This window comes from Lepidochelys kempii, chromosome 9 (genome assembly GCF_965140265.1).
Source record: "Lepidochelys kempii isolate rLepKem1 chromosome 9, rLepKem1.hap2, whole genome shotgun sequence".
Classification (NCBI taxonomy): Eukaryota; Metazoa; Chordata; order Testudines; family Cheloniidae; genus Lepidochelys; species Lepidochelys kempii.
In genome coordinates this window covers 87,284,386-87,310,973 of record NC_133264.1, presented here as the reverse complement: position 1 = coordinate 87,310,973, position 26,588 = coordinate 87,284,386, and the positions used below count along the sequence as shown (strand labels likewise).

The 26,588-nt window shown below is 43.5% G+C and overlaps 1 protein-coding gene across 18 annotated transcripts in view; it reads right to left on the bottom strand.

Moving 5' to 3' along the window:
• Positions 1 to 26,588, bottom strand: part of TENM1 (teneurin transmembrane protein 1) — a 1,403,901-nt gene that overhangs the window by 389,896 nt on the left and 987,417 nt on the right. The window contains exon 1 of one of the 18 annotated variants that reach the window (XM_073361275.1): positions 6,236 to 6,256. The exons of the other annotated variants lie outside the window; for them this stretch is intronic. The gene's annotated coding sequence lies outside the window, so the exon portion shown is untranslated. Of the gene's footprint in view, positions 1 to 6,235; positions 6,257 to 26,588 lie in introns of those variants that run through there. 18 annotated transcript variants of the gene reach the window in all.

Below are 26,588 nucleotides of genomic sequence, written 5' to 3'. Positions count from 1 at the left end.
TTCAGCCACCACTACCCCAGCCGTGTTGTTTGACTCCTTCAATGGAGATGGAGGCAATACGGATACGGAGGCAGGTTTTGGGGACGAAGAAGATGATGATGATGACGAGGTTGTAGATAGCTCACAGCTAGCAAGCGGAGAAACCGGTTTTCCCGACAGCCAGGTACTGTTTTTCACCCTGGACCTGGAGCCAGTACCCCCCGAACCCACCCAAGGCTGCCACCTGGACCCAGCAGGTGGAGAAGGGACCTCCGGTGAGTGTACCTTTTAAAATACTATACATGGTTTAAAAGCAAGCATGTGAAAGGATTACTTTGCCCTGGCATTCGCGGTTCTCCTGGATGTACTCCCAAAGCCTTTGCAAAAGGTTTCTGGGGAGGGCAGCCTTATTGCGTCCTTCATGGTAGGACACTTTACCACTCCAGGCCAGTAACACGTACTCGGGAATCATTGTACAACAAAGCATTGCAGTGTATGTTTGTTGGCGTTCAAACAACATCCGTTCTTTATCTCTCTGTGTTATCTTCAGGAGAGTGAGATATAATTCATGGTCACCTGGTTGAAATAGAGTGCTTCTCTTCAGGGGACACTCAGAGGAGCCCATTCCTGCTGGGCTGTTTGCCTGTGGCTAAACAGAAATGTTCCCCGCTGTTAGCCACAGGTAGGGGGAAAGGTTGAGGGGGTAGCCACGCGGTGGGGGGAGGCAAAATGCGACCTTGTAACGAAAGCACATGTGCTATGTATGTAATGTTAACAGCAAGGTTTACCTGAAAGAGTGTAGCCACTGTTTTATAAAATGTGTCTTTTTAAATACTGCTGTCCCTTTTTTTTTCTCCACCAGCTGCATGTGTTTCAATGATCACAGGATCTTCTCCTTCCCAGAGGCTAGTAAAGCTTAGAAAGAAAAAAAAATGCACTCGCGATGAAATGTTCTCCGAGCTCATGCTGTCCTTCCACACTGACAGAGCACAGACGAATGCGTGGAGGCAAATAATGTCAGAGTGCAGGAAAGCACAAAATGACCGGGAGGAGAGGTGGCGGGCTGAAGAGAGTAAGTGGCGGACTGAAGACAGGGCTGAAGCTCAAATGTGGTGGCAGCGTGATGAGAGGAGGCAGGATTCAATGCTGCGGCTGCTGGAGGACCAAACCAGTATGCTCCAGTGTATGGTTGAGCTGCAGCAAAGGCAGCTGGAGCACAGACTGCCACTACAGCCCCTGTGTAACCAACTGCCCTCCTCCCCAAGTTCCATAGCCTCCACACCCAGATGCCCAAGAACACGGTGGGGGGGGGGGCTCCAGCCAACCAGCCACTCCACCACAGAGGATTGCCCCAAAAAAAGAAGGCTGTCATTCAATAAATTTTAAAGTTGTAAACTTTTCAAGTGCTGTGTGGCATTTTCCTTCCCTCCTCCACCACCTCTCCTGGGCTACCTTGGTAGTCATCCCCCTATTTGTGTGATGAATTAATAAAGAATGCATGAATGTGAAGCAACAATGACTTTATTGCCTCTGCAAGCGGTGATCGAAGGGAGGAGGGGAGGATGGTTAGCTTACAGGGAAGTAGAGTGAACTAAGGGGCGGGGGGTTTCATCAAGGAGAAACAAACAGAACTTTCACACCGTAGCCTGGCCAGTCATAAAACTGGTTTTCAAAGCTTCTCTGATGCGTACCGCGCCCTCCTGTGCTCTTCTAACTGCCCTGGTGTCTGGCTGCGCGTAACCAGCAGCCAGGCGATTTGCCTCAACCTCCCACCCCACCATAAACGTCTCCCCCTTACTCTCACAGATATTGTGGAGCACACAGCAAGCAGTAATAACAGTGGGAATATTGGTTTTGCTGAGGTCTAAGCGAGTCAGTAAACTGCGCCAGCGCGCCTTTAAACGTCCAAATGCACATTCTACCACCATTCTGCACTTGCTCAGCCTGTAGTTGAACAGCTCCTGACTACTGTCCAGGCTGCCTGTGTACGGCTTCATGAGCCATGGTATTAAGGGGTAGGCTGGGTCCCCAAGGATACACATAGGCATTTCAACATCCCCAACAGTTATTTTCTGGTCTGGGAATAAAGTCCCTTCCTGCAGCTTTTGAAACAGACCAGAGTTCCTGAAGATGCAAGCGTCATGTACCTTTCCCGGCCATCCCACGTTGATGTTGGTGAAACGTCCCTTGTGATCCACCAGAGCTTGCAGCAGTATTGAAAAGTACCCCTTGCGGTTTATGTACTCGGCGGCTTGGTGCTCCGGTGCCAAGATAGGGATATGGGTTCCGTCTATTGCCCCACCACAGTTAGGGAATCCCATTGCAGCAAAGCCATCACTATGACCTGCACATTTCCCAGGGTCACTACACTTGATATCAGCAGATCTTTGATTGCGTGAGCTACTTGCATCACAGCAGCCCCAACAGTAGATTTGCCCACTCCAAATTGATTTCCAACTGACCGGTAGCTGTCTGGCATTGCAAGCTTCCACAGGGCTATCGCCACTCGCTTCTCAACTGTGAGGGCTGCTCTCATCTTGGTATTCATGCGCCTCAGGGCAGGGGAAAGCAAGTCACAAAGTTCCATGAAAGTGCCCTTACGCATGCGAAAGTTTCGCAGCCACTGGGAATCGTCCCAGACCTGCAACACTATGCGGTCCCACCAGTCTGTGCTTGTTTCCCGAGCCCAGAATTGGCATTCCACAGCATGAACCTGCCCCACTAGCACCATGATGCATGCATTGGCAGGGCCCATGCTTTCAGAGAAATCTGTGTCCATGTCCTGATCACTCACGTGACCGCGCTGATGTCGCCTCCTCGCCCGGTATCGCTTTGCCAGGTTCTGGTGCTGCATATACTGCTGGATAATGCGTGTGGTGTTTAATGTGCTCCTAATTGCCAAAGTGAGCTGAGCAGCCTCCATGCTTGCCTTGGTATGGCGTCCGCACAGAAAAAAGGCGCGGAACGATTGTCTGCCATTGCTCTGACGGAGGGAGGGGTGACTGACGACATGGCTTACAGGGTTGGCTTCAGGGAGCTAAAATCAACAAAGGGGGTGGCTTTACATCAAGGAGTATTTCAGGCAGGACTTCACGGAGGGTTCCAATAAGAAATGGTGCACCTAAGTTATTGTTCTTATTGGAACAAGGAGGTTAGCCTGGCCTCTGATTGATACATGGCTAGATTTACCTCGCTGCACCTTCTCTGTGAGTGACTGCAGTGTGACCTAGAGGAATGAGTCCCCTAGACAGGGGAGGAGGCAAATGAGTACAAAACAAATCTGGTCTATTTCTTGTTTTGATCCACTCCATCTATCTTTTACATCTTTGGCTAGCAGCAGACGGTGCAAAAGGACTGCATGCCATCCACATCTCATGGCTGCTCGGCAGAAGATGGTACAATACGACTGCTAGCAATCCTCATCTCTTGCCTGCCCGGCAGAAGATGGTACAGTACGACTGCTAGCAATCCGTATCGCCTGCCTGCTCACCATAAGAGGGTTCAATAGGACTGACTGCAGGACTAAAGAGAATGACCTGGTCAAGTCACTCCAAATTTAGTCCCTGCGCCCATGTCTGCCCAAGCGCTCCCAGCCGACGTGGCCAGGAGCACCTCGGACATGATGAGGACGACTACCAGTCGTATTGTACCGTCTGCTGCCAGAAGGCAATGGGTTGCTGCTACTGTGTAGCAATGCCATACCGCGTCTGCCAGCACCCAGGAGACATACGGTGACGGTTACCTGAGCGGGCTGCATGCTTGCCGTGGTATGGCGTCTGCACAGGTAACTCAGGAAAAAAGGCGTGAAACGATTGTCTGCCCTTGCTTTCACGGAGGGAGGGAGGGAAGGGGGGCCTGACGATATGTACCCAGAATCACCCGCGACAATGTTTTAGCCCCATCAGGCATTGGATCTCAACCCAGATTTCCAATGGGCAGCGGAGACTGCGGGAACTGTGGGTTAGCTATCCACAGTGCAATGCTCCGGAAGTCGACTCTAGCCTCGGTACTGTGGAAGCACTCCGCGGAGTTAATGCACTTAGAGCATTTTCTGTGGGGACACACACACTCGAATATATAAAACCGATTTCTAAAAAAAACGACTTCTATAAATTCAACCTTATTCCGTAGTGTAGACATACCTTATGATTCAAAAGATCTGGTTTTAACACTTAGCTGTGTTAAATATGTGATCCTGGGCAAGTCACTTAATCTCACTGTATCTTAATTCCCCTTGATGTCTCAGTTCCCATCTGTACAACATGGATAATACTTTATCTCTGCTATCCTTTAAATGCCTTTTCTGCTTAGACTGTAAAGTCTTTCGGGCACAGATTCTCTCTTACTCAGTTTGTACAGTGTCGAGCACAAAGGGATTCCAACTTCTAGATGTTACAGTAATAAAAATAATTAACAAGCCACAAAGAATCTGTGTCAGAATGGATTTGGTATAAGATTTCTGTGAATAATTCACAGAAATATTCCACAATGTTCTTATTTTGCAGTTTGTTCCTCAAGAGCAGTATTTCCCCTCAGACTTTAAAAAGCATTATTTGCATTCTGATACTGAAGCAAGTTTTTCCTCAGATATAACCCAGATTTCATATTTTATCAGAAAAATGAAGCACCAGTTGTAGAAGATGAAACAAATGCACAAAGGGCTAACTTATTTGCTATGTAGTGATCTAGAGTGGGAGGATACAGGGAACACTTTCCTTTCTAGCACACCACTGGCAGGAGGCAGACACACATGTCTCAACTCTCTGGTGCACAAGAGATACTGGATAGCATTACTACAGTGTGAAATGGCCCAGAGGGAGAATCTCTCTGCAGGTGGGGTGCGTGGGCATGGTTTCACCCTGCTTTCCAACAGGCAACACTACGATAATTGTGCTGGGATGAGACCACAGGTGTCTGTCCACACCTCCCTACACACTTCACCATTGCCTCTGGAATTGTTATGTTTTAAACTAGCATAAAAGTTGGTCATTATGGCTCTGCCTTGTGAGTCATGGTTTAGTCCTAAGAAAGATAGTAAAATATTTTTTTAGACAAAATGTTAAAGGTAGGGGCCATATTTCCAAAGGACAACTCAATCTGGAGTCTAAAATTTTGACTACATTTTTTGATGTCTTAAGTTTCTGCAGGTACAATGTTTTCATCCAAGATTTTGCATTTGAAAAGACCTAGACTTGGGAACACTGTGTTTAGCTACGCAATTTGCACATGCATAGAGCCTAATGGGGAACGGAATCGAATGTGCAAAGACATGGAGCTACATAAGTAAGGGTGTAATTATAGAAATAACTTTGGAAAATCTGGTTCTGGCTGCATCTTTTGTTTGGTCTCAAAATATTATTATATACTACGATATAAAATACTATTATATGAAATTAAACACACCTGAACTGTGAATATTATGGAGCCACACAGTAGTTTTATTTTATGGGACTAATATCATATAACTAACCACTTATACAATGTTCTCGTAATTCATTTTGCCACCAGAAAACTATTTTCCTTCACCTCAATCCAGAATGTATTATTTGAATTACACCTTTTTTGTATAACATACAAATTAACTGTCTAAATACATGTGTAACTTACACATGAAATATAAATATTGTTCAACTATTATTAAATTCTATATAGACATCTCATATTTGTGCAACTGATACAAAAAAAGGAAGACGGATAGGTGCTTATTCATATGGAGGTGTGGGGAACAAATAGTATAATCCACTGTTTTTAGCACTAGGAAGCATTTGCTTTTCTAAGACACACTAACAAACAAAAAGACAGCTATGGCAAGCACAAGACAATCTTGTGTAGATGTCAAGAAAAAATGAATTGTTTTGACTATTTCTCGTTAATGCAAATTGTATGACCATCAAACTGTGATACATAATTGTTGTGTAGTCTCTTTTCCAACTGTGTGCTTAATTAAGAGGACGTAATAAACACTATTTAGCAACAATGGTAATTTAATGCAATTTAAAAGTTCAAAGGTTAAGAAAAATGGAAAAGCATATATGTGTTCCATTTTAGAGGTTATTAATTTTTAAAATCATTTTAGTAGCTTTTAAATTTTGCAGCATAACAAGGTTAGCACATGACAATAATTTATAAAGCACTAGTTCCCACAGAATGTCGAGGAAAACAGTGAAAACTGAACACACTACTTAGTGCTATTTATGCTAAGATGTGGTGTTTAGACAAATGCAGTGGTTAATCCATTTAGCTGAAAATGTCTTACCTTTATTTTATCTGCCCACTTATTGGTTGTAGGATAGAGGGGAAAGGCCTTGATTCAGCAAACCATCACTATCCATCAAATTGCGTAAGCACATACTTAACTTTAAGAAACAGAAAAAAAGAAATACTTAAAGCACATACTTAAAGCACATAAAAAGAAAAAGCACTGTTTAAGTATGTGCTTAAAAGTTTTATCCAATTGGTACCAGAGTGAACAGAAACACAAAAAGGAAGTTCATCTACAAAGTGTGCTTTTATGTCTGACTCTTTGTGGCACTCCCCAGGGTTGTGAGGCACCTCACCACCACCACCTGCCCTTAGCATGAGGAAATCTTGTCTGCGCCTGCTGTGGATCAGCTCCCTGAAAAAAACAGCCTCTGGAAGCATAAGCTCTACCTTCCAGGCATCCACAGGCCTGGCTCTCCCTGTACAGGTAGTGACAGGCACACACCAACCCCCAAGTGCTTGGAGTGTTCCCTGTTGTGTCTAACCCTGTATCCACTGTACACTCACAGAATTTCCAAGCCTGCTATTCTGAAAGGAACAGTACATACCAGCTTGTAAAATTCAACCCAGGATTACCACTTCACTTAATACCACAGCACTCAAATATGTTTGTAGTTGTCATAAATATAAAGGGAAGGGTAAACCCCTTTGAAATCCCTCCTGGCCAGGGGAAAGCTCCTCTCACCTGTAAAGGGTTAAGAAGCTAAAGGTAACCTCGCTGGCACCTGACCAAAATGACCAATGAGGAGACAAGATACTTTCAAAAGCTGGGAGGAGGGAGAGAAACAAAGGGTCTGTGTCTGTCTGTAGTCGTCTTGGCCGGGGACAGAACAGGAATTGAGTCTTAGAACTTTTAGTAAGTAATCTAGCTAGGTATGTGTTAGATTATGATTTCTTTAAATGGCTGAGAAAAGAATTGTGCTGAATAGAATAACTATTTCTGTCTGTGTATCTTTTTTGTAACTTAAGGTTTTGCCTAGAGGGGTTCTCTATGTTTTTGAATCTAATTACCCTGTAAGATATCTACCATCCTGATTTTACAGGGGGGATTTCTTTATTTCTATTTACTTCTATTTTTTATTAAAAGTCTTCTTGTAAAACACTGAATGCTTTTTCATTGTTTTCAGATCCAAGGGTTTGGGTCTGTGGTCACCTAGGCAAATTGGTGAGGCTTTTTACCAAACCTTGTCCAGGAAGTGGGGTGCAAGGTTTTGGGAAGTATTTTGGGGGGAAGGACGCGTCCAAACAGCTCTTCCCCAGTAACCAGTATTAGTTTGGTGGTGGTAGCGGCCAGTCCAAGGATAACGGGGGTAATATTTTGTACCTTGGGGAAGTTTTGACCTAAGCTGATAAAGATAAGCTTAGGAGGTTTTTCATGCAGGTCCCCACATCTGTACCCTAGAGTTCAGAGTGGGGGAGGAACCGTGACAGTAGTGATAATAAGAACAAGTTCATTATGAAAGATTCAAGTCCCAGTGAATAAGAATACTGGAAACAAATGGTTACATATAAAACAAAATCATCACACACTTTCTAGAGACTACGCTTAACTAACAAGTTATCCTCCTGTCTAAAAAAACCATCTCTCGCCCAAAGCTCTGCAGTGTTTTCAATCAAGATGGTTGAGACCCCTCTTTCATGAGGCAAACACGCTGCCCATTTACTTCCTGGGTCATGGATGACACAGTGACTTCTTCATCTCCCAAATACAGTTGCACGAACCTTTGATGTGCACCTCAAGACAGGGTTCTACCCCTACACCATTACACTTTTCATGTTACTTTTATCCCTTTGAAGTTTTTTCAAATCTTGGTTAATAGTCAGCTCAGAAAGTTGACAGAAGACCCACTGTGAACTGTACAATATTTAATTTAAATGTAAACAGCGAACTAGATAAACATTTGTTGTCAGACATGAAACCTGCTTCTCATCTTTGCTGGTATATATGCATCACTCCTTACAACACATCTGTACATTTGTATTGCAATGATACTAATGACCAGTGTGACACCAGCTTTTATTTAAGACCTCACATGACATTCTTTTGTGATTGGGAATGTACATATCGACTTGGGAGATTTCTGTAACCCCTCTGCCCACAGTTGCCAACTTTCACACGGTAAATAAGCACTCCGACTTTCACAATAAGCCAAAAATCAAGGTAATCCCATTTCAAAACAAGGCCAAAACAAGCCAATCTCTAAGAACCGCAACACTCTATGTGACTAGATCCACCCCGGTGTGCAGTCTGCGACTGTGGAAGGCCTGCTGTGCACCCCTGACACTCTCCCCCCTCCCCCTGCCTCTGCTTGCCAGGAGCCAATAAAAAAAAAAAGAAGCAACAAGCTACAACAAGCAAAAAGCTAAAAGCCGAACAAGCAACGAGCTACAAGCCAAAAACTAGCCAACAAGCAACTCACAAGCCAATTAAGCCAAAAAAGCCCAATTTCTGCGTTTTTTTCGCAGGTTTGGCAGTCTGCTCTGCACCCTTGCCAGTTGGCACCCAGAGGTTCCTTGATCACATTTTCATTACTGCTCCTTTTTAAAAAAAGTGCACAAGAGAAGTTAATGAATGGCTTCCCAGGTGATTCTCTAGTCCACTTATTAAGGATTCTCTTGTCCTCGCTTACAGACAGCCCCCCAACCTGAAGAAAATACTCACCAGCAACCACACATCACACAACAAAAACACTAACACAGGAACCTATCCTTGCAACAAAGCCCGTTGCCAACTCTGTCCACATATCTATTCAAGGGACACCATTATAGGACCTGATCACATCAGCCACACCATCAGAGGCTCATTCACCTGCACATCCACCAATGTGATATATGCCATCATGTGCTAGCAATGCCCCCCAGCCATGTACACTGGCCAAACCGGACAGTCTCTACGCAAAGGAATAAATGGACACAAATCAGATGTCAAGAATTATAACATTCAAAAACCAGTCGGAGAACACTTCAACCTCCCTGGTCACTCAATTACAGACCTAAAAGTTGCAATTCTTCAACAAAAAAAACTTCAAAAACAGACTCCAATGAGAAACTGCAGAACTGGAATTAATTTGCAAACTGGACACCATTAAATTAGGCTTGAATAAAGACTGGGAGTGGGTGGGTCATTACACAAAGTAAAAACAATTCCCCCATGCTAATTTTTCCCCTACTGTTACTCACACCTTCTTGTCAACTGTTTGAAATGGGACATCCTGATTTTCACTACAAAAGTTTTTTTCTCCTGCTGATAATAGTTGATTAGTCTCGTTAGAGTTGGTATGGCAACACCCATTTTTTTCATGTTCTCTGTATATATCTTCCTACTGTATTTTCCACTGCATGCATCTGACGAAGTGGGCTTTGGCCCACGAAAGCTTATGCCCAAATAAATTTGTTAGTCTCTAAGGTGCCACAAGTACTCCTCATTCTTTTTTTTTAAAAAAATGAGAAGCCTCCAAACTATACACTTAGCTATTAGTACATGGAACTTTGCAATCCAATCAGTTACCCCACTTATTCCCCTTTATCTCTATGTTGTGTCTTGTCCACATTGAGACTGGAAACTCTTTGCTGGTCAGTATCATCATAATTTGTTTTTTCACAATACCCAGCACGCTAAGGCTTCTGTAATACATATAATAAAGCAGTAATGCTGCTGCTGACTGAGGAATGCACTCATCCCTGGTGTATGCTCAGTGAAAGTCAGCATTACATCAAGGATATATCAGGCCCACTGCGTCCACTTCAGTCTCTAGCAACGCTGTGAATGCTCAAACAAGGTGCAGCACTGATGTGCAAGGCTTTTCTTCCTATGATGCCACCATTTTGCACAGCTTAAGGAAAATGGACTTTTCATCCCCTCTTGAGCACCTGCTATGAGCACATGTCATCCTTCACCAGCACACTTTCAAAATTGTCCTGACTTTGGCCCTATTACTGAGGAAGAAAATTTATAAATTATTATACAGTTTTGCCACCATCTAACATAAAACTTTAAAAGATTTTCAGGCGTTTGAAGTACTGTCTGACAGAAGACATGACTGTTGGTTCATACTCAAGGGATTGCTTGACCACATCTGTGATCGATAAGAGAGACATCTGCAGCACCTTCTCTTGAAGGATCATTTATGCTGCTATTTGTGTGCATGACACCATTATGCCTGAGAAGTGATCTTACTGTTCCCTTTCTTCTTGCTTTGATGGCTGTCAAAGTATTCTGAATCTTCAAGTGCCATTATTCTGACATGGAGACCCTCCCAATGGACTCGTACCACATACTACAACTCCCAGTAGTAGCAGTATTTGAGCTGGTGTCAGATTGATTTTCTTTCTGTTCACAATGAAGCTGTGATCTTACAAGGCTGAAATTACAAGTGATTTATGTCTTGATGCCTGCCCTAGAGAACTGGCTTCTATCAGTATGTCACCTACAAAAAGGTAGATCTCGGAGGTAGAACCCTTGGAGATCTCAAGAGTGGAATCTTTATTCTCATTGCACTGGAGATTCCAGTGTAAAAAAATGTTTACCAGAAATTCCTGTGTTATAGGCAAATTGCTGGAGCCATCTGTGGCTGTTTCTGACCAAAACATGATGGTACAGTACATGAACCTATTCATTTCTATCAGTCATATCCATAAAAGACTTCCTGTCACAAGTAAATTTAAGAGAGGGTTGCCATCCAGAATCTCGCCCCTTTGCTATGCTCATCCAGTCTCCTTAAGTCTAACACCATGTGAACCATTTTTCTTTGGCACTACAAAGAAAAAAGAGTAAACACTATGTAGCGTAACTGTTCTTTAGCCTTCTCTCTAAGGGCTTGTGTACATGAGGAAATTTACCAGCCTAATAATATTAGTATAATTATACCACTATAGTTATATCAGTATAACTCTCCATGTGGATACACTTATTCCAGAGCAGAAATGTCCAACATGAGGAGTTAGATGGCTATAACTACAGCAGTACAATTGTATCTGTGAATTTACCGTCGTAGATAAGCCCATGGAAATTGGAAGTCACTATTTGCATATTTTGATGATTGCTCAAATTCTTAGTGATTGCAAATTTTTGAATATTAATGTTCCTGAAAATTTCTTTTGACTGCTCTCATCTCTTACAGTCTCTGTATTTTCTGTATTTGCTAGTAACCATTATGATTATTTTCCATATATTTTCTTTGAATCTGGTGGCTTGCCATAGTTAGACATAATATTTATAGCCAAGGAACTTTGACCTGGTGATTGTTGCCTGAAACCTTCTCCTCTGTTTTGCCTTAATAATTGATCCTAAAATATGCTGATCTCTCCTTGTAAGTCAGGGGTGGCCAACCTGAGCCTGAGAAGGAGCAAGCATTTACCAATGTACATTGCCAAAGAGCTACAGTAACGCGTCAGCAGCCCCTCATCAGCTCCTCCCCTCATCGCCAATCAGCACCGCATCCTCCCTCCCCAAACCTCCTGATCAGCTGTTTCATGGCATGCAGGAGACTCTGGGGGGAGCGGAGGGGGAAGGAGCGAGGGCACTGCAGGCTATGAGAAGGGGGCAGGAAGGGGTGGAGTGGGGTAGGGCCTGTGACAGAGCTAGGGGTTGAGCAGCGAGCACCCCCCGGCACATTGGAAAGTTGGCGCCTGTAGCTCCAGCCCCGGAGTCAGTGCCTAGCCAAGGAGCCGCATACTAACATCTGAAGAGCTGCATGTGGCTCCGGAGCCACAGGTTGGCCACCCCTGTTGTAAGTTGTTTTTTTCCTTTCTGTTGATAAGGCCAAAACAAATAGCCAGGTAATTTAACCCAATCTATTTGTCCCTTACCTATACTTTATGTAAGGGGACTGTTGAACCCTTCCTAAAACTCAGTGGGATATTTTTGGTTGGCTAGCTCCCAGTACTAAAAGTAAGGAGAAGGGTCAATGGAAATCAGGACCCCGAGACTGACAATCCCCAGGGGAGAGGCCAATGCTCCAGGTCAGCCTGATTGACAGAGAGGGCAGGCTAATCAGGGAGTCAGGAGGCCAGGGTGGGTCCCATGCTCCATGTGAGCTGGAATTGCCTGGGTCAGACAGAGTGGGGCCAAGGTAAGGAGAGAGCAGGGGCCTAAGCTGAGCTGGGGAGCAGGGCCATGCCAGCCAGAGGGGCCAGAGAAGCAGCCCAGGGAGCTGGAGGCAGAGCAGCGGCAGTGCTGAAGGAGAGTGGTGGAGCTGGGGCTGGAGCATTCTGGAGCCGGGTGCGGTGAGCAGTTGGGAAGAGCAAGGGGGGGACCCTGGGCAGCAGGCCCAGCACAGGGAGATGCCCCCAGCCAACAGGCCTTGCAGGCCAGACTTGGAGGGGGATCGTAGCCCTGACGGGGCGGGGGCAACGCTGAGAAGAAGGGTCCTGCCACCTAAAGCCTGAGGGCATGTGGCCACCGCCAGAGCAAGTGTCCGACCCACAGCATCCCGGCAGCACTGCCAGGGCCTGAGAAGGAGGCCTAGGATTTGTGAGAAACAGACTGAACTTCCCTTACATTCCAGAGATGGCTGGTTGTGATGTCCCTGTGCCACAAAGCAGGGTTATGTGTTTTCCTTTAACCTTTCCCATTTTTTGCTTTTTCTTTTTGATTGATTGCTGTTTAATAAATTGTATTTGCTTTGAACTGTATGTAATGATCAGTGGGTCAGGGAAGCATCCAGAGCACCCCGGAGTGCAGACACCCTAGCCCCTGCCCTAAGGGACTATGACAAGGTTGGGGGTTGAGCCCCCCAGGAATCCTGGGCCCAGCCTTGTTGGGGTTACAAGGACTCTGCTGCACAGGAGAGATGAAGGGAAACGCTTGAGGTCAGGCAGGTCTCTGGGTAAAGGAAGTGGGAGCGAGGACTCAGATCCTTTCACTAGCCCATTTAACCGGGGTAGTATATAATCCAGGGAAGTTCCCCACAATAGCGGGACCATTCCCCCGCTTACATTTGTCTACGTTGGAAAGGATTGTTTTGCTTTTCCTGCAACACTTCTTATGGCTTTATCAAAGATTTTGCTATAGAATCTTACACGTAAGTATTTACCAATGATAAAACCCTGCGGTGCCTTGCTTTCCCAGAATTTCAGTAAGAAGACCTTACACATTTCACTGACACATCTACTACAGTTGAGATTTGAAGTATTTATTACAGTACCCTTTTTAAAAATCAATAATTTTAACTCACTAGGAGAGCTGTGCATTTTGGATCACCAAAAATGATTTTTTTTTTCAGAATTTTCAGTGAATCAGAAAATATATCCAGCCTGAAATGAAACATTTTATCTCAATTTCAGGTGTCTAACTTTTCTATAATACAAATAAAATTGGAAATGAAGGGCTGGATTCACAAAATGAAGGAGGAGAACGAAGAAGTGGTGATGACCAACAGACACAAGAGCACTGGGATGTGGGAGACCTGGGTTTATATTCACAGTCTGCCTGATGTGGAGCAGGGATTTATACCCTAGTTCTCTCACCTCCCAAGTACCTGCCCTAACTATTGGACTATGGGATATTCTAGGCGTGGATCTCTTTCAATTGCCCCTGTTGAAGTTGTTGCACTTTATATAAATAATTAAATATTCATTAGGCTACAGCGAGAGACTGACTGTATAGGCTGCTAGTTAGGACACTCAGCTGGGATGGGAGACACCCAGGTTCTGACATTAGATATCACGAAGTTCCTTCTCATTCACACATCTTACATAACTCCATGGGAGAAACTTTCTTTCAGGAGGAGTAACTATGTAACTAGTTACTTCCCTTATTTTTTGGCCACATCCTTTTTCAGTACAATCCCATAAACCAATCTTTCCTGTTGTGCTTTATATGCTATATAACCTTTCTCCTGACCCCACTACACTACATGGAAGTCTTTTCACTGACTTTGGATCAGGCAACTTATTAGGAAACTCACACTCTTCTGTGATAACCTCTTTTAGTTCAAAATGAAATGAAGTTCACTTTTTGAAATAGATGGAAAATATTTACAAGCCTCTCAACATCTTCAGGGTAATTAGTTTGTATATCCGGTATTTTATGTCCTTTGGCCATCATGTCAAAGCACACTGAGGAAATATATTCTAGTTAGCCTCTATATCTCATTGGAATGATTGCAATTCTGACTCAAATCATTCCCTTTCTTCAGCGGAGGAGTGAGAGAAAGAGAGACAAGGATGCAGGTGAAACGTGACTTTTGTTCGCTACATTCCTTTAATATTTCTATTCTCTTACTTACATTAGCTCCATTACAAAAATCAGATTCATTATTCTTGTACTGATAGGCTTAGCTGTCTGCTTGGTGAATCATTTGTCCTCAGGGATGTTGTGTGGATGAAAAAACTCAGCTAATGTTAATTCTAATTCAACTTGGAGAGAAGCAGGGATGTTGTAAATCATGTTCATTTATGGAAGTGGGGACCCCCTCAGGAGACCCCATTTTGGTGACTTACTGCAGCATTTTGCCCAGTGTGACATGATGTAAAAAGCCTAGCAGAATCACTCCATATTAAGGTCTTCTCAAAATCACATTGTTTTGCTCAGGTAGAAAATTCTACACAAAAAGATTTCAATGATCCCCCAAATTCTGTCACATCATAAGGTAGATCAAAATGCTCATTCTTCATCTTGCAACAAAGGAACAGAGATATATTCTATAGAGCAGAGGCGCTCAAACTGCCATTTAGTGTCTGGATACAGAAATTTCCCGAAGCAGGTGAACATAGTTGTGTTTTAATGGAGGGAGACATTTTTGACTGACATCTCTAAACTCCACACACTGTTGCCTCTTGTGAGAGGACAAGTCAGTAGTGGGAGGCTGGTGGACAGGATGCTGAATGACAAAGAGACTTTCACCAGCCTTTTTAGTGGTAGAAAACTGTGTTATTTAGTTTAATAAAAATATACACAGTAAGTAGTGTAACCGCTTAAATTTAAGAAAGAGTCTACAGCAAAAGTGGCAGCACACTGAACATTCAGTTAGGTATGGCTCATTTCATAAGTATAGTAGCCACAAATAAATTAACATAGCGAACATTTTATAGTACCGTCATCTGGACAGAATCCCAAATCACATGTACTATAAATATTCATTTTAATCCTACAATATATTCAGGGAGAGTTAAGGTTTGACAATTCACTGTAGGACAGCAAGGCTTGTGACAGCTCTTATTTGAGAAGTCACGGATTAGTATCTCCTGTGTCTAAGAAAGAAATTATTGTAGCTTAAGGATGCCTTCAGAAATGCTGCAACACAACACGTTGCCTGTTAAATTAATGCTGAAGGCATTATTAGTGTGGAGATAGAGAATGATTATAAATGCCAGTGGAGACAGGGCTGATAAAATATTTCAAAATTTCTCTCTTGGGGAAGAATTCTATCCTGTTTGAAAGATTGAAGACTTTTGATATTTACTAGAGGTATGCAGATCTTGTGTTATACTAAAAACAAATGACATGCTACACTCGTACAAATAAACGGTCAAGTTATTAACACATTTTGAAGCCTTTCCTATTTTTCACAACATCCTTTTTTAAAAATAAGGAATCTGTTTTATAGTATGTTAGGTAGAATGAGATTTATATACATATCTTAAAATATCTGTCACATTGCCCTGGTGAATATGTTAATTTGTAGAATATTTGAAGATACCCAAAACATTTGAAGACAACTCCTGAGGCATGAGAGATAATAGATGGGTTTTCTTAAAGTCATTAAAATATTTAAATATAAAGGTAACCTATAAGACGCAACACTGAAAGTGTTTAAAATCCTTTCAAAGAAAGTCTGGATAATAAACATGATTTCTTTTGTGTTAGGAAAAAAAACAAATGCCTGTTAAACAAACAGCTGGTACTTCAAGCTATTTGCCTGTCAAGAAGAAACAGTTTTTTGAAAGTTGACATGGGCCTTAGCATTTACTATGACTGAAGGCCAAAGAACTAGCTAGTTACTTATAATTAAAAAGATGAAAAACAATTTGCACCATAACAGTTAAGGAGAGTGATTAAAATGCAAGGTTTATATTTTCCTGAACAGTTTTTTAGACATTTTCAGTCAAGTCCAGGCCTTGTTCTGAAGCCCATCTACTCTTGGTGCTTATTCCAATCCTAGTGATGTGGAATGCACATTGTCCTGTGTCCAGGAAAATCAATTCCTGCATTTGATATGCAAATAGAGTACCTCACTGTCTAAACTACATGATAGTATGAATGTTCTACTGGAGAGCAGTATCAGTCTCTTTGTATTATACCGATGAGCATAATGTTCTCATTATGTGTTTTTTCCAAATGCTGCTGGGACCTTTGAGTGTAAATGCTTTACGCTTTATTTAGTTACACACACACTTTAAAAAAAAAATCTATACAGAGCTTTGCATATGCCAGGATAAGTTATCAGAATTCCACATTAGCATTAAAACAACATTACATGCTCCTTCATCTGCACAAACTTGCAGCAGAAAATCATACACGTTTTAGATAGATTCTGTCCATAGAAGTGAACCTGTTACAATTTTTTATATTTTGGCCCAGTTGTAAAATGCAAGCATGACTCAGTCTATCATGTGAAACACAGACATTTAAAATGACATTTGAAACTAAGAAATCCCCGAACGTGTAGGTCTTCCATCAAACCAAAATGGGGTTCGGAGACCTAGTCATAGTTAAAATACATGCAACTGACAAACTCTTGCTTATAAAATAACATACATTTCTGCAGCAGTCAACTCTGTTACATACATTGAGGAAACCTTGCTCCTAGCAACTAAGAGAAAATGAACATCTGACTGTGCCGTGTGCTACCAGGCAGACTCCTGAAAATAGCAGAATCTGGTAACAGAGTCAACATTCAGGCTGGGGATGTTCCAAACTACCATTTTGAATGGAGACTTTCAATGAGCTGGAGATCTGAATAATTATTTTTCAACAGCTCAAGGAAGACTAACTATTAAGGAAGATGTGTGTTAAGTGACAGTGAGGAAATAGGGACAGGCACTGAATAGTGTTCCTTCTACGACTGACTTTGTGTAAAAAACAAACATTTAGGTTCAAATTATGGCTGCTACATAGTATCTAGTACTCTTAGTTTAGGTATAGCTGACCCTGAATGTTGAAATAGAACCATGATCATCTAACATAGGTGACACATTGTTTCAACACTTACACCTTGTCTACACTACAAACTTAGATTGACGTTAACTGAATTGCCTTGACCTATTTGAGAATGTCTCTACACTCAAATTTGTCTCTGGCTGATGTAAGCATCTCATTACAGCAATGCAGTAAAACCACCTCCCTGAATGGAATGGAGCTATGGTCAACCTATTGAGGTCAACACAGTGTGAGTGTAGACACTTTGTGACTTGCGTCAAGTCCTCCTGTTGGGTCCCCCTCAAAGTTATATAAGTATGATATAATTCTAATTATGTAGTAGTAGAAATAAAGATAGACAAAAGAGTATATAGGTATTGTAAAAAGGTATGAACATCAGTTCCATGCTGTTGAATTTCACTCTGTAACAAATGCAAGGCCAAAGTGCTAATTATTTCAGGCCAGTACAGGACAAAGAGTCTGTGCTGGAAAGTGATAAGAACTCTGAGGAAACAATGCTGTTTTTAAAACAACACCCTAATGCTCTTCCCCTGCAGGGGCCCCTTGTCATGCCTAGGTAATCTTGTTATCCAAAGAGGGAAAAATAGATAGTGGGATAAAATTTGTTAAATGAATCAAGAGTCATAGATGGTGTTGTTAAGTAAAAGAATGAATGATGAGTGCATGGAAGTGAGAGCCTGAAGCAGGGAAATAATTGGTTAGTAAATGGTGCCAGCCTAATGCTAAGAATTTCAACCTTGATAACGATGGGCCGAAGAATATGCAAAGTGGAGATAACTGGATGACCCCCGGAGGGCGAACCGGAATCCACCCAAAACGCACCAAGGAAGAACAAGAAGATAACACCTAGCCATCATGGAGCCGTAATGGACGTACCACCTGCTGATTGAGCTGATTGATGGTCATCTCAACTGTAAATTCAGCATGATGTAGCAACTTCCATAGACTTGTATCGAACCAGAGACCTATAAAAATTGGGTCCAGGGACTGTGTTCTTTGAGTCTGGTTCTACGACCACCCTCCAGGAGCATCGGATGCGCATCTGACAACGACTCGGCTCCACTCTCGTGTCCAGGCCACCTGGCCAGTGACTTGGCACGAGCAACATCTAGGCTAGTAACTATAACAACCTTTATGTAGAACCTGTGTTAATGTCTGTGTGTGAATGGATCTATTTAGAAATTGCATATAGGAATATTTTGTTGTATTTACAATAAACGTGGCAATTTGCCTTGTCCCTCTTACAAGAGCCTGTTAGTATCATTTTTATTAGTGTAACACTCCCGCAGCTGTCTCACAATGCCCCATTCTCTGCAATCACAATCACTCTGGTCACAATGTAAACTCCACTGTCCAGGGGTCACAAAAACCGGAAGCTACACAAACCTCTGTCAAACCTCCCCACATGTTTTTGAAATGCCTTTTCCTGATTGCCTACCTTGTTGATTGCCTACACATAGCAGCTCACCCTCTTTGTGTGACGCTGCCCAACCAACCCTGCCGGCTCCATGTATTAGACACACTCCTGCCTAGAGAAGTGGTATTGGACCTCCTGAGTCCATGGGGAGAGAGGCTGTTCAAGCACAACTACAGACCAGCTGTAGAAATCTGTGTGTGTGTATATATATATATATATATAATAGATTTTATGGGGCATGCAGAAAAAGGAGGAGGACGGGAGCGGCAGCAGTGCTGCATGAAAGTGAAGGATTCTGCACAGACCTGCTGCTTTTACAAGCTGAATGCCATATTCATTGGAGACCCTACTACCACCCCGTGGACAACTATGAATACCCTGGAGGAGCCCAACACAGAGACCCCTGCCATGAACAGTGAGGGAGGGAGAGACATGGAGGAGGGCTCCAGCCATGCTGCAATCCAGGACTTGTTCAAGACTCTGCCCAGTCTAGCCAGTCCCTTTAGGTGACCACTTATGAGCCTGATGAACGGGAAGGGAACCTGGTTAAGTGTGTGCGTGCATTTTTCCTTACAACTTTTAAATTTAAAGATGGCATGCATCCCAGCCGCAAGTAACATGACAGAGATTTCAACTTTTCATTGTAACAGCCGTGTTAGTCTGTATTCGCAAAAAGAAAAGGAGTACTTGTGATAATTACTTGTGAGTAATTGGTTAGTCTCTAAGGTGCCACAAGTACTCCTTTTCTTTTTGCAACTTTTCATTGTTTCACTCATAGGAGAAGAGGTAGAGGTACAAAAGAGATAGAAGTGGCATCTGCTTTTCATTCCCCTTTTGGGTTAGGCGAGGAGTCAGGGGGTGGAGGAACGTTTATGTACATAGGATGTCACTTGTATTGTCTTGAGAGATCTCAATGCAACTTTTATAGAGATACTCTACAATCCTCTCCTGATATTTCTAGGGATGTCCATGTTATTTTTTTCCTCTGCAGTAGGATACTTTCCCTTGCCACTGTGCAATGGGTGCCATTGCAGAAATCAGGCTCGCAGCAAAGGGCCCAGGCAGCTTTGGGATACCAGGAGCAGCTGTGCTTTTTGTGCCTTTGTTACCTTCAAAAGTGCGATATCTGCTAAAATCACCACTGCCGGCTGAAAATAGTGCCAATATTCAGTGCCATTGCCCTGTATTCATGCCCACGGAATAGAGACTAGAGAAATTTCACTGCTTCACAAAATTGAATATCCTCCCCTCTACTCGCCGCCCCCCTGCGCCACTGGCATTGCCATACTCACGATGGCTGGGGCTGGAGAGGGTGCTGTGCAGAGGTGCTCCAAAGCTGAAGTGTCAATAATATTTCTTATTAAAAAAAATAAGAAATAAGGGAAGAGAGTTTTCAAACTTATTATTCCCTTTTCATTGTGACTGTAAATCCAATGGTACATCTATCTGTTTTTATAAGCAGCTTTTGGCATGGTGACCTTGAGGGGTGCCTCCTCCACACCTGCAGAATACCTGACCCTGATGAGGAGGAGAAAGAAGAAGATGGTAGAGGACCACGATCCAACAAGATCCTACAATCCAGTGTTGCATCGGACAGTGAACAAAGAGCCTGGAGGGCCAAGATGATGGACAGCATTGAGAAAGAAAGAGGACAGGAGAAAAGATCAGGAGTCCTAGCAGGTCAAGGAGAGGGAAATACACTAGGACATAATGGGTCTTCTTAGGCAGCAAACCCACACACTGCAGATGCTGGCTGATCTACTGATTCAAAAAATCCCAGAGTCCTCAGCTTTTGCAACCCTTGGAGAACTCCATTATCACTGCTTTCTACACCCTCCACATACCATGTGACATCAGGGACTGCATCCTTGCCTCTACAGCTCCACACAAGGGGACTGCAAAGAAAACCTTAGTTTCGCATACATGAAACATGGTTCTGACAGGTCAGAATGGACTATATTTGTGCACAGAAATGGACAGAAATATTTGCTGCGTTTCCAATTTTAAAAGTTCCACTCTGTTACTTTATGTTAAATATTTGTATTACATTGCCTATGGTTTTTTTGCACATTGTTTTTCTGCCCACTCAATAAAATCCTATTTTTGGAGGATAAAAATACCTTTATTAGTTCACAATACATACTGCAGAATGTGCAGTCATATTCAAAGCAAACAGTACTTGTAAATGTACAAGCACCATATAATAATTCATAGCTTTAAGCTAACACCCAGTCATATTTGTAAATTAACTGCAAGCACTACACAATTCTTAGCAGCACCAAAAAGTCCAGGCTCAGAAAACACTACAGCACAAAACATGGGCTGTGGCTGACCGTTAAAGTGCTCTTTCAGAGCCTCTCTCAACCACATAGCTCCAGGTTGGGCTGTTGTTATGGCCCTTGTGTTGGGCAGTTCAAAATCAACAGACAGACACTCCTACTCTGCCCTCCAACCTGCATCCATTCAAACTAACAAAAGCACATTCAACAGTCATTCCGCACCTGCTGAACTGGTAGATGAATCTTTCATTGGTGCTGACAAGGTGACCAATGAGACGGGGGCAAAATGGTAGGCTGGGTGTCCCAAAATCACTGCTGGCATTTTCATATGGTCAGTGGTAATCCACTAGTCAGGAAAGAATGTCCCTACTTGCAGCTTTCTCAACCGTCCTGTGCTCTTAAAAATGTGAGTGTCATATACCTTTCCTGACCAGTCCATGCAGATACCAGTGAAGCATCCCTGGTGATCCACCAAAGCTTGCATAACCATAAACCAACAGCCTTTCCTGTTGATTTACTCAGTGGCAAGGTGGGCTGGTGCCAAACTAGGGAATATGCGACAGTGTGTCATCTATTGCCCCACTGCTGCAAATCCATCCACTATATGCTGCACACTGCCAAGAGTCACAGTCCCGTGGAGCAAGAGACAATTAACGGCCCTACACACTTATATGACAATGGCTCCTACTGTGGATTTTCCAACTCCAAAATGATTGCCCTCTGACCAGTTACAATCCAGCTTTGCAAGCTTCCAGGGTGCTATTGCCACTCGCTTCTCCACTGTCAGTGCAGCTCTCATTCTGATGTCCCTTCAGTGGAGGGTTGGGATGAGCTTAGCACACATACAAGAATACGACCTTTCACATCCAAAACTTGTGCAACCACTATTCATCATCCCAAACCTACATTGTGATGCAGTCCCACCAGTAAGTGCTCGTTTCTTGGCCCAGAAGAGCACTGTCTGCAGCTGCTCCAACAATGACCTTGATATTTCACTATGTCCCTTTGCAAACTGTCCATCACATCCTCCATTGTTGCAGTACTTCTCATAGGTCTGCAAATACAGGCAAATCGTGCATTCCATATTCGCAACATTCACAACACTACCACATGCTCCATGCTTCTGTCAGAGATGGTGGACACAGAAAAGTGCCATGCAGGTTTGTGGGATTTTTTTTAAAAAGGAACAAAATTATGTGCTATAGATGGCACTATGGGATGGAGAAGGTTGCACACTGGGAACTTGACCTCTAGTTCCCAGAGATCCCTGGGCAAATCATTTCTATCCCACAACACACACTGAAAATTTCCTGAAAGGCACTGTGCTTGGCACACTTGGATATCTACCCAGGATGAATCTCACTTTGCATTATAACACGCACTCTTGGTGAGTATGTGCAATGCCAACACAAGCAGCCAAGTATGCACATGCCCAAGTGATGTACAAACTTTGGCAGCTGTATGCCAACATATTCTGCATTCACCAAAGTCAGAATCATAGAATCATAGAATATCAGGGTTGGAAGGGACCTCAGGAGGTCATCTAGTCCAACCCCCTGCTCAAAGCAGGACCAATCCCCAATTAAATCATCCCAGACAGGGCTCTGTCAAGCCTGACCTTAAAAACGTCTAAGGAAGGAGATTCTACCACCTCCCTAGGTAACGCATTCCAGTGTTTAACCACCATCCTAGTGAAAAAGTTTTTCCTAATATTAAACCTAAACCTCCTCCACTGCAACTTGAGACCATTACTCCTTGTCCTGTCATCTTCTACCACTGAGAATAGTCTAGAACCATCCTCTTTGGAACCACCTCTCAGGTAGTTGAAAGCAGCTATCAAATCCTCCCTCATTCTTCTCTTCTGCAGACTAAACAATCCCGGTTCCCTCAGCCTCTCCTCATAAGTCATGTGTTCCAGACCCCTAATCATTTTTGTTGCCCTTCGCTGGACTCTCTCCAATTTATCCACATCCTTCTTGTAGCGTGGGGCCCAAAACTGGACATAGTACTCCAGATGAGGCCTCACCAATGTCGAATAGAGGGGGACGATCACGTCCCTCCATCTGCTGGCAATGCCCCTACTTATACATCCCAAAATGCCATTGGCCTTCTTGGCAACAAGGGCACACTGTTGACTCATATCCAGCTTCTCGTCCACTGTCACCCCTAGGTCCTTTTCCGCAGAACTGCTGCCTAGCCATTCGGTCCCTACTCTGTAGCGGTGCATTGGGTTCTTCCGTCCTAAGTGCAGGACCCTGCACTTATCCTTGTTGAACCTCATCAGATTTCTTTTGGCCCAATCCTCCAATTTGTCTAGGTCCCTCTGTATCCTATCCCTACCTGCCACCGTACCTACCACTCCTCCTAGTTTAGTATCATCCACAAATTTGCTGAGAGTGCAATCCACACCATCCTCCAGATCATTTATGAAGATATTGAACAAAACCGGCCCCAGGACCGACCCTTGGGGCACTCCGCTACATACCGGCTGCCAACTAGACATGGAGCCATTGATCACTACCCGTTGAGCCTGACAATCTAGCCAACTTTCTACCCACCTTATAGTGCATCCATCCAGCCCATACTTCTTTCACTTGCTGACAAGAATACTGTGGGAGACCGAGTCAAAAGCTTTGCTAAAGTCAAGGAATAACACGTCCACTGCTTTCCCTTCATCCACAGAACCAGTTATCTCATCATAGAAGGCGATTAGATTAGTCAGGCATGACCTTCCCTTGGTGAATCCATGCTGACTGTTCCTGATCACTTTCCTCTCGTGTAAGTGCTTCAGGATTGATTCCTTGAGGACCTGCTCCATGATTTTTCTGGGGACTGAGGTGAGTCTGACTGGTCTGTAGTTCCCAGGATCCTCCTTCTTCTCTTTTTCAAAGATGGGCACTACATTAGCCTTTTTCCAGTCTTCCGGGACTTCCCTCGATCGCCATGAGTTTTCAAAGATAATGGCCAATGGCTCTGCAATCACAGCTGCCAACTCCGTTAGCACTCTCGGATGCAACGCATCCGGCCCCATGGACTTGTGCACGTCCAGCTTTTCTAAATAGTCCCTAACCAATTCTTTCTCCACAGAGGGCTGGCCACCTACTCCCCATGCTGTGTTGCCCAGCACAGCAGTCTGGGGAGTAGTGCAGACAAGGCCTACGGCTGTTTATTAATGAAAAGCTACAATACATGATGATTTTGCCTTTAGCTCCTTCTGGAAAACCTGTTATTCAGACACTGCTATGTCTCAATCTATTTTCAAGGTCAATACAGCAATCCTAGAGAATTGAGAATAGTAAGTTGCTTGACTTACTATTTTATGTTCTACAGAACAGTCTCATTGTTTAAGGGAGAGAACAGTTGTGGTTAACGCAGGATTTTCTTCCAGCTTTTGTCTAATTTTCCAATAAGTAAGATTTTATGGCTGAGTCCTGTGAAATCTTGTAATGTCCTGGCTGCTGTACCACTGAATTCTACTTCTTTCAATGATAGTCATACTCAAGCATGTAACATGACAGGTGTGCAAAGTATTTGTGAGACAAAGATGGAGGTACTAAAGTTTTGAGGTGCTCTCATATTTCATTACAAACTTGAAAACATGCCCATTTGCGGGTGGTGGGGAGGGGAATGACATACTTTTGCAAATTTGTTTTTGGAAAATAGGCTCCTTTTCCAGTGAAAAGGAACCCATTTCTGAACAGTCAGATACTGTAAATTCAAAGTTTGAAATATGAATGTTTGCATGGTTTTGAATTGGGCACAACACTTCAGTCAAATTTCAGGGGAAAATAATATTGGGGTCAGGATCTGCAGGAAGTCACCTGAAATTAAACTGGAACATATCCAAAATGCTGTGCAAAAAACACACCAGCTTCATCTAGTTCTAATCATACAGAAGCCCTACTAGATTTACTGCTAAAAGGTATTGGGTAAAAATTCACAAGTGCAGAAGTGACTTAATAGTCTATGTCCCATTTTCAAAAGTGACTTAGGTAATTAGGAGCCTAAGAGTATGTCTATACTGCAAGAAAACATCCACAGCTGGCCCATGCCAGCTGATTCAGGCTTGCAGGGCTGTTTAATTGCAGTGTAGATGCAGTGTCCAGAACCTGGGCTCCAGCCCAAGCCCAAACATATATACCACAATTAAACAGTCCCATAGTTAGCATCAGCTGGCAAGAGCCAGACACAGTTTTTTAATTGCAGTGTAGACATACCATCTCATTGAAAGTCAATGGGATTTATGAGCCTAAGTCACTTTTGAAAATGGGACTTGGGGTAAATTTTTCAAAAGCACCTATTCTCCTTTACTTCACTATACTTTTCGGGCAGGAAGATATAAATTCTACCCATTTCGGTGACTCTGATGTCCTGATACTTGAGACCATTACTCCTTGTCCTGTCATCTGCTATCACTGACAACAGTCTAGATCCATCCTCTTTGGTTCCACCTTTCAGGTAGTTAAAAGCAGCTATCAAATCCCCCCTCATTCTTCTCTTCCGTAGACTAAACAATCCCAGTTCCCTCAGCCTCTCCTCATAAGTCATGTGTTCCAGACCCCTAATAATTTTTGTTGCCCTTCACTGGACTCTCTCCAATTTTTCCACATCCTTCTTGTAGTGTGGGGCCCAAAACTGGACACAGTTCTCCAGATGAGGCCTCACCAATGTCCAATAGAGGGGAACAATCATGTCCCTCGATCTGCTGGCAATGCCCCTACTTATACATCCCAAAATGCCATTGGCCTTCTTGGCAACAAGGGCACACAGTTGACTCATATCCAGCTTCTCGTCCACTGTCACCCCTAGGTCCTTTTCCGCAGAACTGCTGCCTAGCCATTCGGTCCCTACTCTGTAGCGGTGCATTGGATTCTTCTGTCCTAAGTGCAAGACTCTGCACTTGTCCTTATTGAACCTCATCAGATTTCTTTTGGCCCAATCCTCCAATTTGTCTAGGTCCCCCTGTATCCTATCCCTACCCTCCAGCGTATCTACCACTCCTCTCAGTTTACTGTCATCCACAAACTTGGTGAGGGTGCAATCCACACCATCCTCCAGATCATTTATGAAGATATTGAACAAAACCGGCCCCAGGACCGACCCTTGGGGCACTCCGCTACATACCGGCTGCCAACTAGACATGGAGCCATTGATCACTACCCGTTGAGCCTGACAATCTAGCCAACTTTCTACCCACCTTATAGTGCATCCATCCAGCCCATACTTCTTTCACTTGCTGACAAGAATACTGTGGGAGACCGAGTCAAAAGCTTTGCTAAAGTCAAGGAATAACATGTCCACTGCTTTCCCTTCATCCACAGAACCAGTTATCTCATCACAGAAGGCAATTAGATTAGTCAGGCATGACTTTCCCTTGGTGAATCCATGCTGACTGTTCCTGATCACCTTCCTCTCGTCTAAGTGCTTCAGAATTGATTCCTTGAGGACATGTTCTATGATTTTTCCGGGGACTGAGGGGAGGCTGACTGGCCTGTAGTTCCCAGGATCCTCCGCCTTCCCTTTTTTAAAGATGGGCACTACATTAGCCTTT